Consider the following 16,734-nt stretch of genomic DNA (forward strand, 5'->3'; position numbering starts at 1 on the left):
CAGTACTTATTGTGGTTGGAACATTTTCCTTTGAAATCTGTAGTAAAAGCTTTGTGATTGTTGGAGATGATACACACAACTCAATTGTTCCCCTCCCCGTGTTGATCCATTCATGAAAAAAGAGGGTAAGAGACGTGGGCCTTTCTGGAGAATCTGCACAGCTGCTCAGGAGATCTGCTCTCAGGACCCTCCCAGAAAGCCCTGAAGGAAAATCACAATGGGAGTGAGGTCATAGGCTCGTGGCATTACCTTTGCTATTATTATGTATTATTGTTTGCTACTGTGTTGTTCCAACTAAAAGAAACACCTTGTTCTCTAAGATGCAGTGTTTTCTTTGAGATGACCTGAGTCATCAAACTCCCACAGTCCTCTGGGAGTAGAGATAAGAGTTTGTGGTTGTTGGCTGCTGTTTACTTGAGGTACAGGGGAGGACACGGAGGGCAGGTGATACTTAAAAACTTGGTACTGGATGAAAAATACCAACTGCTCCAGCTCTGGGTATGACACCTCTCCCTTTTATCCCTGCAGATCTTCAGCAACAAACAAATCCTCAGCAATTCTGACTGAATTTCCAGTCATTAAAATAGCATGTGAATGAAACCAAAGGAGGAGACACATTCTCATTACATGCACTATTTGTCCAAGAGCAACAGAAAAGCATCTGTGTGTGTTCCATAGAAAAGAAAATACCTGGAAACTGTAGGGAAATTCTGGCGATTTCTTCAAATTCCCCAGACAAGGTTTTTCATACACAGAGATGACTGGGTGTGTTTCATCTCTTTGTCATCTGGCTGCAAGCGTAACTATTCAGATTTTGTACTACAAACCAGTCAGAATTGCCTTGGATTCAAAAGTGAGCTCTCAATTTGTATGTTACAACATGCACTATCTGTACCTAGGATAGTAGTTGTCCTTATCAGGTCATAAATGGAAAGTCACCTACTCATTAGTGGCTTGCTTACCATTGGTGGGTGTGTTTGACATGGCTCACTGTTACTATATGGCAGTCTTCCATGATTACTCCCTTACTTCACTGGGAAATAATCTGGGAGGGGCAGGGAAAAAATAACTGTGGACAAGGTTGCCTTTCTTAAAGAAATGGCCAGACCAAGAGCCAGCACTTTTTATCACATACTTCTTGATTCAAATGAAGCATAGAAATGCAAAAGAAATTTTAGAATTTCCTAACACAAACGTCAGAGAGAAGACTATGAATTTTTATGGTAGAAAGGATTCTGTTATACATGGTTACCAAAATCCTTTTTTCCTCAAAGGGAAAGATTCCATATGTTTATATTTTATATTTATTACAAAGACATTTGAAATTATACATAGATCTTATTTTAAGGAAAACAGTTTATGAAAAAGAAGTTTTCATACAAGATAAATTTGATGGATAGAAATTCACTTAACAAATCGGATTTTTTGCATTTCAAATTTACCATGGGATTTCTTCTACTGAGAAAAGTACAAATAAAAAGTTTGATTAACAGAAACGAGAGATGTAGTATAGCACAGTAGTGGGGATTGCTTGGGTTCAAGTACCATCCTTGGCTGTGTGACCTTGGGCAAGTTTACTTAGTCTTTCTGTTCCTCAGTTTCCTCATCTTAAAATAGGGTTAATTAATGGTAACAGTATCTAATTCACAGAAGTGTTAGAAGGATTAAATAAGTAAACATTTGTAAAGCGCTTAAAATAATGCCAGATACATAAGAAGTGCCATAAAAGTATTTACTAAATAAATAATAATGTTTTCAATAACAAACCTATTTCAGAAATTGAGGCAAATTTGTATAATACATCTGATGATCTGTACGTTAAGATGTCAATATGGGTCATATTATATGTTTTAAATTCTTAGATCTGCCTTCATATCTGAGTTTTTAAAACAATGTCAGGGACATCAAGAACAATAATCAGTCTTGGGCAAATTTTGTTACCATACCACTAGGATGATTCTTCCTATAATAAGTAATAATAGGCAAGGCCTTTAAAAATATTTATATTTAAGGACTGCAGTATGTTTTTCCATAACCCGAAACATAATGCTGCTTGCTTTAATTCTAGCAGAATACTGGATTCACTTATTTTGTTTGTAGGCCCTGCCTCCTCTTCCTCTCCAACTGCTCTCTCCACCTTTTCCATGTTTCTTGAAAAACCTTCTTGAAAAATAAAGGCCATTGGGAAGGGCAGAGAAAGAAAGATGTATAAAGTAAAGAAGGTAACCAAACCAAATGTTTTCAACAAATCACGACTTGCATTGGATTAAATATCAACATGACCAGAATAATAAAGCTGACACATAAATTATATATATCTCGATTTTATTTTAAGATTAAATCCTCCAGCATTCCAAGGAGACACCAAAGGAACACGACCCTCAGTCTAAACCCGGGAACTTGGAAGACTAAGGGACACCACAAGAGTTGGAGGAAGTCTGAGAGTTAAGTGGACTCACTTGCTTGAGGGGTTCACCTTGTCTTTCCTCCTTGTGAGAAGACTGTATCTTATTCAGAGTTACTTCTCCTGGGGAGACAGACCAGATGAGAAAGTACCTTTCAATCCTCATGTGCTCACTGAGGAAAGGGTTAAGATTTGTTTTGCAAAAACGAACCTACATGCTTCCAAAGTGAACAACTGAGCAATATTTAGGAACTTATCTTGAAAAACAAATGAGAAGCAATTTAGTTTCTATACTATACTCAGCATGTAGAAATTATGATATAAAAATTCCCTTCTTAAACACAGGGTTGCTGGAATTGGACAAGAAAAGGTTCCATTTGTGTACTCATCTAAATAATAGTTTTCATGTCCAGCTTCTACTTATCTTCATATTGTTCACTCGGCTAGTTTTTTCTCATACCTTCAGGTTGAGCAGACCACTTTTACCTCTCGTGTGGTCATTTGTTGTTTTTGTCTTGTGTGTTATTCGTTTGGTCTTTTTGTTTGAGTGATTGCTATTTGTTTTTTAACCATATTTCTAAGCCAAAATGTGTGTGTGTGTGTGTGTGTGTGTGTGTGTGTGTGTGTTTAACATAGTATCCTCAACCATGAAAGGATATGGGAGAAAAATAAAATTACTACAAAGAAGTACATCGAGAACCAAGGAGGTTCTAGAAAAATGTTGGACCTTAGCAGAAAGAAAAGAGCAAAAGGGGGAAGAATCCATATGTGTGTAATTTTTGTTTTATAAAATTTATTTTTTTTACTGTATTGGTTTCCTGGGGCTCTCCTAACAAAGTATTATAAGCTGGGTGGCTTAAAATAACAGAAATTTATTGTCTCACAGTCCTGGGAACTAGAAGTCAAAAATCAAAGTGTCAATGGAGCCATCCTCCCTCTGAGACTCTGGGTAGAATCCTTTTTTGCCTCTTCCAGATTCTGGTGACAGCTGGCAATCCTGGGGCTCCTTAGCTTGCCATGGCCTTGCTCCAACCTCTGCCTCTGTTGTCACACGGCGTTCTCCCTGTGTGCCTGCCTCCACACCTCCCTTCTCATAAGGACACCAGTCATTAGATTAAGGGCCCATCCTAATCCAGAATGACCAGATGTATCTACAATGATACTTATTTCCAAATAAATCAGATTCCAACATACAGGGGTTAGGACATCAGCATATCTTTTTGGTAGGACATAATTCAACCCATAACAATTGCTAATAGTAATAATAACCAAGACTGCATATGCTCTATGTATCTCACTTAATCTCATAATAATTATTTATTGCCCGTTATTTATAGACTGAGAAACTTACACTATGAGAGGTTAAGCTATGGCCCAGGTTATAGAGCTACTAAATGGCAGAGTCAAAATTTCAATGAAGACTCTAGAACCTGACTCTTCACTATAATATTTTACCAAAGAATGGGGGTTTATCATCAGCTCTTCAGTTACAAGTGCTGTTAGACCTAAAATAGACCCTAACACTGTTAATGTAACAACTTGAACTATAAGAATAGTAAATTAGGTGGCGGCATAGGGTAATCTCTATATGTCAATGTCTGCTTTGTTGGGAAAAAAAGTAGATACCCGCTAACTCCAGCCTCTGGGATTTTGGATCTTACAGTTGGAATAGACACTGTGCCTATGATACAACCTAAAACAAAAGATCTTGAAGATCCTCAGATCACTTGAATGTTGTGTATGTCCTTTTGCATTAGAAAATGCCCATCTATACTTTGTACAAGCCAAGAAAAAGCATTCTATTAAAATACTTTATAATACTATACTCCTAGTCCCATTATATAGTACTTTCTAGTATTTCAAGATTTCTAAAATATTATTTATATACAAACTTCCAAATTTTGTTTTGTGAGTCTACCACTTATATTTAGTATTTTTCTTATTCATTAATTATACTTAAGTACTTTTGTTTTAAAAAGAAACCTTTAATGCCTCTGTAAATTCAAAACCAGTATTATATGCTAAAAGTAACAGTATAAATTGTATTTATTTTTGGACATAAAACCCAATTCAAATAATAAATATAATTCAAATAACCAACACTGTCAAATTTTAAACCAAAATTAAAACAAATATGAAATAAAAGTGTAAAGGAAAGGTACCCAGGTGTGAGCTACACCTGTAAGTTAAGCTCCTTAATGGGAAGAACTGGAAGCGTATCAGGTCACTAAGATAGGGTTTTTGACTCTACCCTATGGCTTGAGACAAAGACTAGTTCTACATCAATAATGCAGTTCTTTTCTTATTTTTGATGATAGATGGCACTTAGAACCCCAAATCATGTAAGTATACAGTTGGAACATTTTCTAATAGCCTGGATACTCAATATTAATTCCTAATCAGGTGAACCTGGTGGTGGGTATTAAGGAGGGCACATATTGCATGGAGCACTGGGTGTGGTGCATAAACAATGAAAAAAAAGAAAATAAGGAAAAGAAAAAAAAATCCAAAAAATAATTCCTAATCAAAACTGTTTAGTTGACTTCAACAAACTTTTATTTCAGAAACTATATGAAGATATGTTCCAAATACATTTTCCTGATGGTATCAAAAAACTTACTAATGTCCACGAAATGATGGAAAATAAGTTCCTGAACTACCAGGCAGTGAGTACTGGTTCAGCCACAGAACCATCCTGGAACATAAGCCCTGCTGGCTAGAAACCCTGGGGGTAAATTAGTGTCATAGGAAGTGTGAGCCTGAGGGATAACTCCAGAGACCTAAGATGCCTTAGCCTGCTTCCTCCATCCCAACTTTCACTCCCCTCTGGCCATACACCCTGCTCTGGCAGCCCAAGCAATTTCCAATTACTCTCCAATATCACCCACAGGCCACCACTGTTAGTGGGGCCACAAAGCGACTTTCTAATTAATGCCTTATTTTATTAGAGGAGATCAGCTTTCAGTTATTACTTTTTTAGATTATAATCTTATCATGCCTTGCTTCATTCAACTCAATATTTACTGAGCACCTATCACGCACCAGGCACGGATCAAAAGAGCGGGTATACAACAGTGAATAAGTTATATTTGATCCCACCCTCCCTCTTTCTCCATCTCAGCTTATAATTGAGAAGGAAAGACAAACACTGAACAAATAATCAAATTACATAAAGATAATGTATATTGGGAAGTGTAGGGTACCATAGTTACACATAGCCACAGCCTAACTTAATCTTGAGAATGGGAAGATCTCCTTAGGCAAGTAGCCTCGTGACATCTGAAGAATGAGTAGGTACTTGCCTGGTAGAACAGAAAGGGAGGATCCTGAAGGGGAAAATAGTGAAGGAGACCAGATTATTAAGGAATGTATTAAAGATCCTCCAGGATCTATTGTGAAAGCAACAGGAAACCATAAGGAACTAACTCTGTGTCAGGTACTGCCCTACACATTCTATTTGCATTTAATCCTAGTGACCACCAAGTAAATATTATCACCCATTTTTTAAATAAAGAACAAAGAATTTATTATGTGGAGTTAGTGAGTGCATATAGCACCATAAGCTAAAATTCTAGCTGTATATCTAAATAACTTAAATACAAAAGTCCTGTTTAAAAAAAAAAAAAAGTCTATCAACTTCCTCTTAAAAAAATGATCCTTGGGGCACCTGGGGGTCTCAGTCACTGAAGCAACTGGCTCTTGGTTTCGGCTCAGGTTGTGACCTCAAGATTGTGGGATCAAGCCTTCTGTTCAGCTCCGTGCTCAGCAGGAATCCTACTTGAGATTCTCTCCCCTTCCCTCTCCCTCTGACCCTCCGTAACTCTCAAATAAATAAATAAATAAAATCTTTAAAAAATAAAAAGTGATAATCACAGACCTGTACCCGTTAAGCAAATACTACATTATATGTTGATTTTTTAAATTAAAATAAATAATAAAAACACATCTAAATATTAAAGCTACCGAAATACCAAAAACCATTACCAGAAGCAGAGGATCTTACAAAATGATAAATGTTCAATTTAGTAAGAAGATAAATAATTCTACATTGTATTCACCTAATAACAGAGCACTGAAAATTGCTAAATAAAAACTAACATAACTGTAAAAGAAAAAGTGATAAATGCTTTTAGTTTCAAAGAGAACTTATGATTTTTAAAATAAAAAGGGCAAGAAAACGGAGATCTGTGTATCCAAGTGGAAAAGAAATTCTCTTTCTATAATTTCAAAATACTCCAAGTTGACATTGGAAAAAGTGAGGCAATTTGGCTAGAAATGTTTTGTAGGCTTTTATTGACCCTTGTAATGGACTGTAGGAAATTCTTCTTTTATGTGCTTAATGCATACAACAGGAGACACAGTTGAATCAGTCAATTTCATACACTCCTCTAAACCTTTATGCAACACTTAAATCCTTATAAGTCTGCTTCAAAGCAAAGAGAAATGGATAATGCTGGTAATTACTCCTTCCTCTCAAATAGGAATTACTCCTATGTGCAGTAGTACCTCTTGGTCTCAGAACCTCCTTTTCAGTCATCTATCCCCTTTAAAGAAATTGCTAGCTCCATTTTACTGATGAAAGAACTGAGACACAAAACTGCAAGTGATTCTGCCAAGGTCAGGAAACTATCAATGGATTCAAGAGAAATGCTGATCTCAGAATCTCAACGGTGCCATCTTTCCTCTACTTTAGGGTTTCTCATTCTCAATACCATTGAACACTCAGGTTTGGATAAGTCTTGGTCCTGGACATTGTAGAATGTTCAGAAGCATCCCTGGCCTGTACCAGCTAGAAGCCAATAGCAACGCCCGCTTCCCCAACCAAAAATGTCTCTAGGCATTGACAAGTGCCCCTCAGAGGACAAAATCATTCCCCGGTTGAGAATCACTGTTAAATGATTCTGTAGACCCACAATGAAACCATCTAAGAATGTCACTCTCTACTGTTACAGTTAGGCTTTTTTTTTCACAATCTCATTATTTATATTACAAATGCATATTTTATTAGTCCACTCTTCTTTTCAAATAAGAATGATTACAAAATTAATATGTCTTTAAAGAAATTTTTAAAAAGAAATCCATAAACACACCCCTTAGAGATAGCCACAGTTAACATTTTGATGCGTGCCTTCAAAGTTTATGCATATTAGCTTTTATGTTTTTAAATAAAACTAATAATACTGAATAAGCAACATTAAAGGTAGCATTTCTAATCCTATTAAATATTTCTAAATCATCGTAAAGACTTTTTAGCATACCATCGTATATCACATATATAAATATATGACAACTTACTTAAAAATTCTCAAAGTTTCATTATCATAAATAAGTCTGTTGGGAACCCACTTGTATTGAAATCTTTCAGAATATCTCTGATTATTTCCTTAACAAAAATTCACAAATTTAAGCTACCTTGTTAAAAGGAATAAGCTGGTTTGTTGTCATACTGTCAAATTAAATTACACTCCCAGCAGAGAGTTTAAGGAGCACTCTTTTCCCCAAATCTTTGCCAACATTAAGTTGTTTGTTTTTACCTTTACCAAATTAGTATCTGAAAGTTTTTTTTTTAAAGATTTATTTTTTAAAAATTTTTATTTATTTATTTGACAGAGAAATCACAAGTAGGCAGAGAGGCAGACAGAGAGAGAAGGGGAAGCAGGCTCGCCACTGAGCAGAGAGCCCGATGCGGGGCTCGATCCCAGGATCCTGGAATCATGACCTGAGCCGAAGGCAGAGGCTTTAACCCACTGAGCCACCCAGGCGCCCCAGTATCTGAAAGTTTTAACTGTGTTATTTAATTTGTATATTGTGGATTATGAGGCAGAAGGTTTTTTTTAATACATTTATTAGTCATTTTGTAAATAGTACATGTTCTTTGCCAATTTTTTCTCTTGAATTATTCATCATTTTCCTCTAAGATCTGAAAGATTCTTCAGAATTTAAAAACTTTCATTGATTATCAAATATAATCAAATTTTTTTCAAAATGTGTCATTTTTAAAAGTTTGGTGATGTCATTTGATCTTAATTCTGAACATCAAATTTTTAAAAATTCCATTTTGATTGTATGTTGAATGTATGAAGCCTAAACATTGACTGTGGGGGAACTAGCATTGTTATAATACTGAGCCTTCCCATCTACGAATATTTGTTCTTTTGCTTCTTCAGTAAAGCTGTCTTCCTCAAAAAGAGTCCAACGTATCCTAAGTCCTAGCTTTATAATGTTTTATTCCCACTAAATACTATTTATTTTTTATAGTAAGGGCTGGTAACGGGCTATTTTTACATATTTTCTCTCTTTTATTAAATTTTGTTTTTCTAAAAGATCAGTGGGTCTTTTAGATCATCTGCACATAGTGGGTATTTTCTTAACATTTAACAATACACATATTATCTAGTAGCAAACAAGTAACAAGTAGAAATCCACGTTCTAAGTAATTTCTTACAACAATATAGCTTCTATTTAGGGAATAAGAGAAGTTTGTTTACTAGATATGCAACTGTAAAATAGTATTGACTTACATGAATAATCTGATAAAAGGTACATTATCTAGTTCTTTAAACAAATGTACTGAAGCTAAATTCAAAGTTAGGACAACCAAGGAGTTTGATCTTTCCTTGAATCTTGCAAAACCTATCCTGTAAGACAAAAATACAAAGTCTATAAAAAGTCTAGAGAGTATAAGTGTACAGAACTGTGAACATGGGCATACTGATGGCAACTCTTAGGGCTTCCACAGAAAGGGTAGAGAGCATCTCTGGTTTGCTTTATTGAGGTAGCATCCAGGGTTGGAAGGCCATCGTTATTTATTACAAATGCTACAGCTGACAGAAGCAGGGTAAAGAGGTTCTTCTCCCTGCATACTAATGCCACTATTTCTAGGGCACTGTGGGTATTTTTTAAATGTTTCAGACGTACAGTTCTTAATTTCTCAGATTTTAAGCACTGTATTAGCAGTTGGTGCGTGGGTGACCTTAATAAGAATGTGTTCAAATTCAAATTCTTCTTTTCTTTTTGCATTATGCTGTAGGACACTTACATGACCTAGTACATACCGCTCTGATAAAAGCATATTTAAAGATAGGTAGGGTATATTGATACATAATCTACTATAAGGGAGTTTAATAAAACAAATAATAAAGTAAGAATCAGAAACCTGAGTTTTAGACATATGCACTAGTTTAGAAAGCAAACTTTTTATTACTTCCTTATTATGCTTACTTAAACACTCATGGATAAAATTGAAATACTAATTTATATAACAATGTGGATTATTTTATATGTCAAATTCAGAGGGTATCAAAATAATAGTATTTACTCCTTCTTGGGGCGGGGAAGAGGACAGACAAAAGCAGAATTATTTGAGCAACTTTATTTTATTACTTATAATTTTGCCAAGTAAAGAACTTTTGATTAGTAGATCTGAATCTTTTCTAATTAGCACATTTGATGCTTTATGTAAAAGAGTGTGACTAAAGGGATTTTAAAAACTTGAAAGGAGTCTAGCCAGGCTAAGCATTCTTTTTGCAATCTTTATACTCTGAAAATGCTTACTATTAGAATCCTTTTATTTTTCATATATAGTGCAAAGATAAAGCAGATTCCACTCATTACCATGGTATAATTGTATGGTATTTATTGCCTCCACGAACAGGTGCTTTAAATCACTAACAACCTGTGCAACCTTGAGTAAATCACCTAATCTCTCTGGACCTGTTTCCTCATTCATTACAGAAGAAAGTTAGGATAGTGGTTGCTAAGGCTCCTTTAACTCTAAGATCCTGAAAGTCTACTACTCGAAATTGCATGCTAAGGGCTATCTTCTAGCATGTAATTTACACTCTGCCAAACAAAATAGATAAGGTTCACGTAAATCAAACAGACTGTCCAGAACATGAAACAAGAGGTTAAAAATGTAAACTGTGAGTTTTAACTACAGGGATGATTAAGTTGCTGGTACCAGGCTATCCCTCCTATGTAAACCACCGCAAAACTGGACAAATGTTCAAGACATTGGAAAATAGGCAATTAGAGATTTTGATCATTGAGAATTGGGTAACTCACAAGAGGGGCTCCATGATCAAGGGACAACTTTCTATCTACGGTACATACAGCTGGAATACAAATACGTATGGTGTCCAACTCAAGTGAGGAGACAGAGGTCAGCATTTGGAGCAGCTGGAGTGGCTAGAATGTGCATGGTGGGGCACCAGAGGGAAGATAAATGAACCCAAGGTGAGCTGCAGAAGTCTATGTGGGGTTTCTCTACAAGTCCTTGGCTGAGGACATAGAGTGAAACTATTTGAGGCCTAGCAGAGGGCATCCGCTGCAGGGGTAAGAGAGAAGCAGATCACTAGAAGTTGAGCAGTGCTGGGGAAGTTGAATGCCCTACTCAGTAGGAGAGGAGAGATATTTCTAACATCCTGTAATATCTTTTGGCATCCAGCTGAAACATCGATAAAGTGCCACTACAAAAATAAGGGCTATGCCCTAGAGTAAGTCCCACTTTAGATCCCCCCACAATAGGATAAAAGCAAGTCCTGACAGATCTACAGAGGAGAGAAAGTCCCATCAGTTAAGAGGGTCTTAGGAAACATGGTGGACTTTCCAAAGAACAACACTAGGAAAGTATAAAATCAAACTTACACAATACAGGATAACCAACCAATCATTTTTCAGAGGAAGGAAATAAAATCCTGTATCATCTACAGCACAATAAAAATTATTGGATACACAAAGACAGAGGAAAATGTGATCCATACTTAAGAAAGCAAAATCAACAGAAATCAAACCTAATATGGCTTGGGTGTTTGATTTAGCATATAAATGTATTCAAGTAGTTACTATAAGTATGTTCAAAAAACTGAGAGAAAATATGTTCAAACAATTAATGAGAAATATGATCTTAATGAGTAAACAGACAAGGAATTTTACTGGAAAAATAGAAACTAAAAATAAGAATAAAATGGATGGCAAAAGTATAAAACGGTACAACCACTTTGGGAAACCGCCTGATACTTTCTCAAAAATTAAACATACAGAAGATAACACAGCAATTAAAAATGAACCTTTAATATATGCAACAACTAGTAAGAATTTCCAGGGAATTATGCTGAATGAAAAAGCCAATCTGGGAAAGATATATTCGGTATGATTCCGTTTACATAACAATCTTGAAATGACAAAATTATAGAAATAGAGAACAGACTGGTGGTTGCCAGAAGTTAAGGAAGGAGCTGAGAAAGAACAAAGGTGGTTATTAAAGAATAACACGAGGGACCCCTATGGTGATAAACTTTCTGAATCTTTACAACATTAATGTCCATATCCTATTCATGAAATTGTTCTATCATTTTGCAAGATGTTACCATTGGAGGAAACTGGGTAAAGTGTACATGAAATCTCTCTGTATTATCTCTTCAAACTAAATGTGAATCCACAACTGAAAATAAAATGTTTAATAAAATTAACTATATGTTTATACAGGCCAGGAAGTCAATTTCTAGGTATTCATTCAAAAGAATTTAAAACCTATGTCCACACAGAATAGATAAAGAAACTGTGACGCATTCCTACAGTTGACTACTATTCTGCAATAAAAAGAAATGAAATCATGATTTATGCAGCTACCTGGATGTATCTAGAAAATATTAAGTTGAGTAAAAGAATCTGGACACACGTAAAATATCCATGTTACTTTGTCCTACTTATATGATATTCTAGAATAACCCAGTATAATACATGAATACTATCTTGGGAAGGGATACCACTGGAAGAAAAGGGAACTCGCTGGGGTGATGAAAATATTCTGAATCTTAATATAAATATATGAAAACTGATTTATGATATGCTTAAGATCTGAGCAATTCTCTGTAAATCATACAAGTAAAAGAAGCAGCAAAGGGAAGGGTCCCTGTGTGGAAAAGTTGGTTAAGCTTCTGATCTTGATTTCAGATCCAGTCATGATTTCAGGGTCCTGAGAATGAGCCCAGCACCCAGCTCTGAGCTCAGCAGGGAGTCTGCTTGAGATTTTCCCTCTCGTTCTTCCTCTGCTTCCCCAGCGCTCACCCGCTCTCTCTCTCTCTCTCTCCCTGTAAAATACATAAATCTTCAAAAACAAAAGAAGATGAAGCAAAGGGAAATTCCAAATCCGGAAAATACAACAAGAAAAATGAAAAATTCACTGGATGGGACAAACGAGATCGGAGATGCTAGAAAACTATGTGACCTAGAAGATAGATTGATAGAAATTATCTGACCTGAAGAACAAAGATAAAAGTTTGAAGAAAAATGAGCATTCTGTGGGACCTGTAGGATAGTATCAAACAGCCTAACATATATTTAACAGTGGTCCCAAAAGGAGAAGAGAATGAAAATAATGTAGATAATATGTCTGGGGGCGCCTGGTTGGCTCAGTGGGTTAAACCACTGCCTTCAGCTCGGGTCATGATCTCAGGGTCCTGGGATGGAGCCCCACATCAGCCTCTCTGCTCAGCGGGGAGCCTGCTTCCCCCTGCCTCTCTGCCTACTTGTGATCTCTCTCTCTCTCTGTGTCAAATAAATAAATAAAATCTTTTTTTAAAAAAAGGAAATATGTCTGAAGAAATTTTGGCTAAAATTCTCTCAAAACTGATAAATAACACCAAACTGCAGATCCAAGAAGTTCAATGAACTGCAAGCAGGATATGTGTACTGAAACCACAGAAGGGCACATCATAGACAATTTCTGAATATCAAATAAAGAGAACATTTTGAAATAATCCAGAAGGGAAAAAAGACCCAGGAGATAAAACAGATACAGAGGAATGAATATAAGAATGGCAATAACTCTTTATCCAAAACAAAAGAGGACAGGGGCACCTGGGTGGCTCAGTGGGTTAAAGCTTCTGCCTTCAGCTCAGGTCATGATCCCAGGGTCCTAGGATCGAGCCCCGCATCGGGCTCTCTTCTTGGCGAGGAGCCTGCTTCCCTTCCTCTCTCTCTCTCTCTCTCTGCCTGCCTCTCTGCCTACTTGTGATCTCTATCAAATAAATAAATAAAATCTTAAAAAAAAAAAAAAAGAGGACAGAAGATACAAGGAATGACATCTTGAAAGTGCTAAAAATAACAAGTGACAATTGTATACCTAGTGAAAATATTTGCAGATGACATGTTCGATGCAGAAAAATCCTAAAGAATACACACAGGCACGTATACATATACAACTACTAGAACCATCATATGAATACAAGGTCAGTGTATAAAAATCAATTATTTTGTACATCTACCATCAGTTGATGCTAGTCACCATCAATTTGAAAGCAAAATGATCAAAAGAACGCCATACATAAAGGCATCAAAAACAAAAAAGGCTTAGAAATAAGTGCAGCAAAAGATGCACAAGACTTCACTGAGAAATGGAAAATATTGGTGAGATAAATTTAAAGCAGCCTAAATAAATTGAGAGAGGTGCCCTACAACGAAATACTACCAGCAATTTAAAAAGTACATATGCATGCGACAACATAAATGAAACTCAAAGAATCATGTATTGAAAGAAATCTTCCCCAAAACATACATATAACATGATTCTGTTTGTATAAATTTCTAAAATGGACTAAACGAATTTACCACTTTTTAAAAATCAGAACAGTGGTTGCTTCTGAGGATGTGGGAGAAGAAACTGGCTTGTCAGAAACATATGATAATACAGGTACTATGCACTTGCTGAACGGTATCAAATAGTAAACAAGATTTACATATTTCACCACAGGTAAATTTTATTTAAAACAAAGAAAATATAAGCAGTTATTGAATTCCAGTTAATGATACACATGCTGAAGTGCTGCAATGAAGTAAACACTGATGTCTGCAACTTAGTAAGAAATACATCCAAAAATTAGATGATTCAGATAGAAGAATAGATGGGATATAAATATGATAAAGATAACAGCAAAATATGAATGATTGCAACCAGATGGTGGGTATATGAGCATTTAAATGTTGTTTTACTTTAACTCTTCTTTCTGTTTAAAAATTTTTATATTAAAATGTAAATTTATGGGTGCCTGGGTGGCTCAGTGGGTTAAAGCTCTGCCTTCAGCTCAGGACATGATCTCAGCATCCTGGGATTGAGCCCCACATCGGGCTCTCTGCTTGGCAGGGAGCCTGCTTCCCCCCTCTCTCTGCCTGCCTCTCTGCCTACTTGTGACCTCTCTCTGTCAAATAAGTAAATAAAATCTTAAAAATAAATAAATAAATAAATAAATAATTGCATCAAACATGAAAAGTAAGTGTAAATATATACTCTGCAAAATACAAACATACTGAGCTTGTCTTAAAGTTTAAATAAATGAAGAAATATACCACGTACAGGGATTAGAAGACTTAATATTGTTAAGATAGATACCAATTCTCCCCATACTGATTTATTAGCACACAAAAGTCCAGAAGGAATTTTTTTTAATTGATGATCTTAAGACTTAAATGGAACTACGCAGAACCTAAAATAGCCAAAATGATTTTGAAAACCAAAAACAAAGTTGGAAGAATTGTGCTACCTGATTCAAGATTTACTGTAAATAACTGTGCCAATCAAGGCAGAGTAGTAATAGCATAAGTATAAACCAATAGATTAAAGGAACAGAACAGACAGCTCCAAAACAGATATATATATAAATATATGTATGCATATATATATTTATATATATGTTCAGTTGATTTTTTACAAAGGTACCAAATTAATTTAATGAGTTAAGATTATCTTTTAAACAAATGTCGATAATACAACTGGATATTTATATGTTTTAAAATGAACCCTAACTCTTACATCATTGTATACAAAAAATTTAAGTGGAAATGGATAATAGACTTAAATATAAAAGCTAAACTATGAAACTTCTAGAAGAACACTTCTAGGAAAAAAATCTTCATGTAGACAAGGATGTGTTCTTAGGACACAAAAAGGCACCAATATTTTAAAATTGACAAATTGGACTTCATCAAGATTCAAACCTTCTGCTCTTCAAAAGGCATTGTTAAGAATATGGATAAAAAGGGGCACCTGGGTGGCTCAGTGGGTTAAAACCTCTGCCTTCAGCTCAGGTCATGATCCCACGGTCCTGGGATTGAGCACTGCATTGGGCTCTCTGCTCAGCGGGGAGAATGCTTTCTCCCTCTCTCTCTCTGCCTACTTGTGATCAGTCTCTCTCTTCCTGTCAAATAAATAAATAAATAAATAAAGAGTATGGATAAAAAGAAAGCTACACACTGGGAGATATTTGCAGTACACATATTTGAAAAGGGACACGTATCCAATACATACATAAAGTATTGCCACAACTCAAAAAGATCAATAATCTGGAGTCGTCAAGATGGCGGAGAAGTAGCAGCTGAGACTACTTCAGGTAGAGGGAGATCAGCTAGATAGCTTATCTAAAGATTGCAAACACCTACAAATCCAACGGGAGATCGAAGAGAAGAAGAACAGCAATTCTAGAACCAGAAAATCAACCACTTTCTGAAAGGTAGGACTGGCGGAGAAGTGAATCCAAAGCGACGGGAAGATAGACCGCGAGGGGAGGGGCCGGCTCCCGGCAAGCGGCGGAGCAACGGAGCACAAAATCGGGACTTTTAAAAGTCTGTTCCGCTGAAGGACATCGCTCCAGAGGCTTAACTGGGGTGAAGCCCACACGGGGTCAGTGTGGCCTCATGTCCGCAGGGTCACAGAAGGATCGGGGGTGGCTGAGTGTCGCAGAGCTTACAGGTATTAGAACGGGGAAGCCGGCTACAGAGACGGAGCCGAGGAGTGACTCTCAGCTCGGGGTTACCTTGAACCGGTCGCAGGCTCGGTCAGCTCAGAGCGCGGCCGGAGGCCAGGGTGATGGGAGTAATGGGGCGCTGTTCTCTGAGGGCGCACTGAGGAGTGGGGCCCCGAGCTCTCGGCTCCTCCGGGCCGGAGACTGGGCGGCCGCCATCTTCATTCCCGTCCTCCGGACTCTACGGAAAGCGCTCAGGGAACAAAAGCTCCCGAAAGCAAACCCGAGCGGATTACTCAGCCCAGCCCCTGGTAAGGGCGGTGCAACTCCGCCTGGGGCAAAGACACTTGAGAATCACTACAACAGGCCCCTCCCCCAGAAGATCAACAAGAAACCCAGCCAGGACCAAGTTCACGTACCAAGGAGTGCAGTTTCAATACCAAGGAGAGCAGCAGAATTCCAGAGGAGGAGAAAGGAAAGCACGGAACTCATGGCTTTCTCCACATGATTCTTTAGCCTTACAGTTAATTTTTTTTTCTTTTTCAAGTTTTTTTCTCTTCTGCTAAATTTTTTTAACTTTTACCCTTTTCTTTT

The sequence above is a fragment of the Lontra canadensis genome, unplaced genomic scaffold (genome assembly GCF_010015895.1).
Source record: "Lontra canadensis isolate GAN:19392208 unplaced genomic scaffold, GSC_riverotter_1.0 scaffold82, whole genome shotgun sequence".
NCBI classification, from domain to species: Eukaryota; Metazoa; Chordata; class Mammalia; order Carnivora; family Mustelidae; genus Lontra; species Lontra canadensis.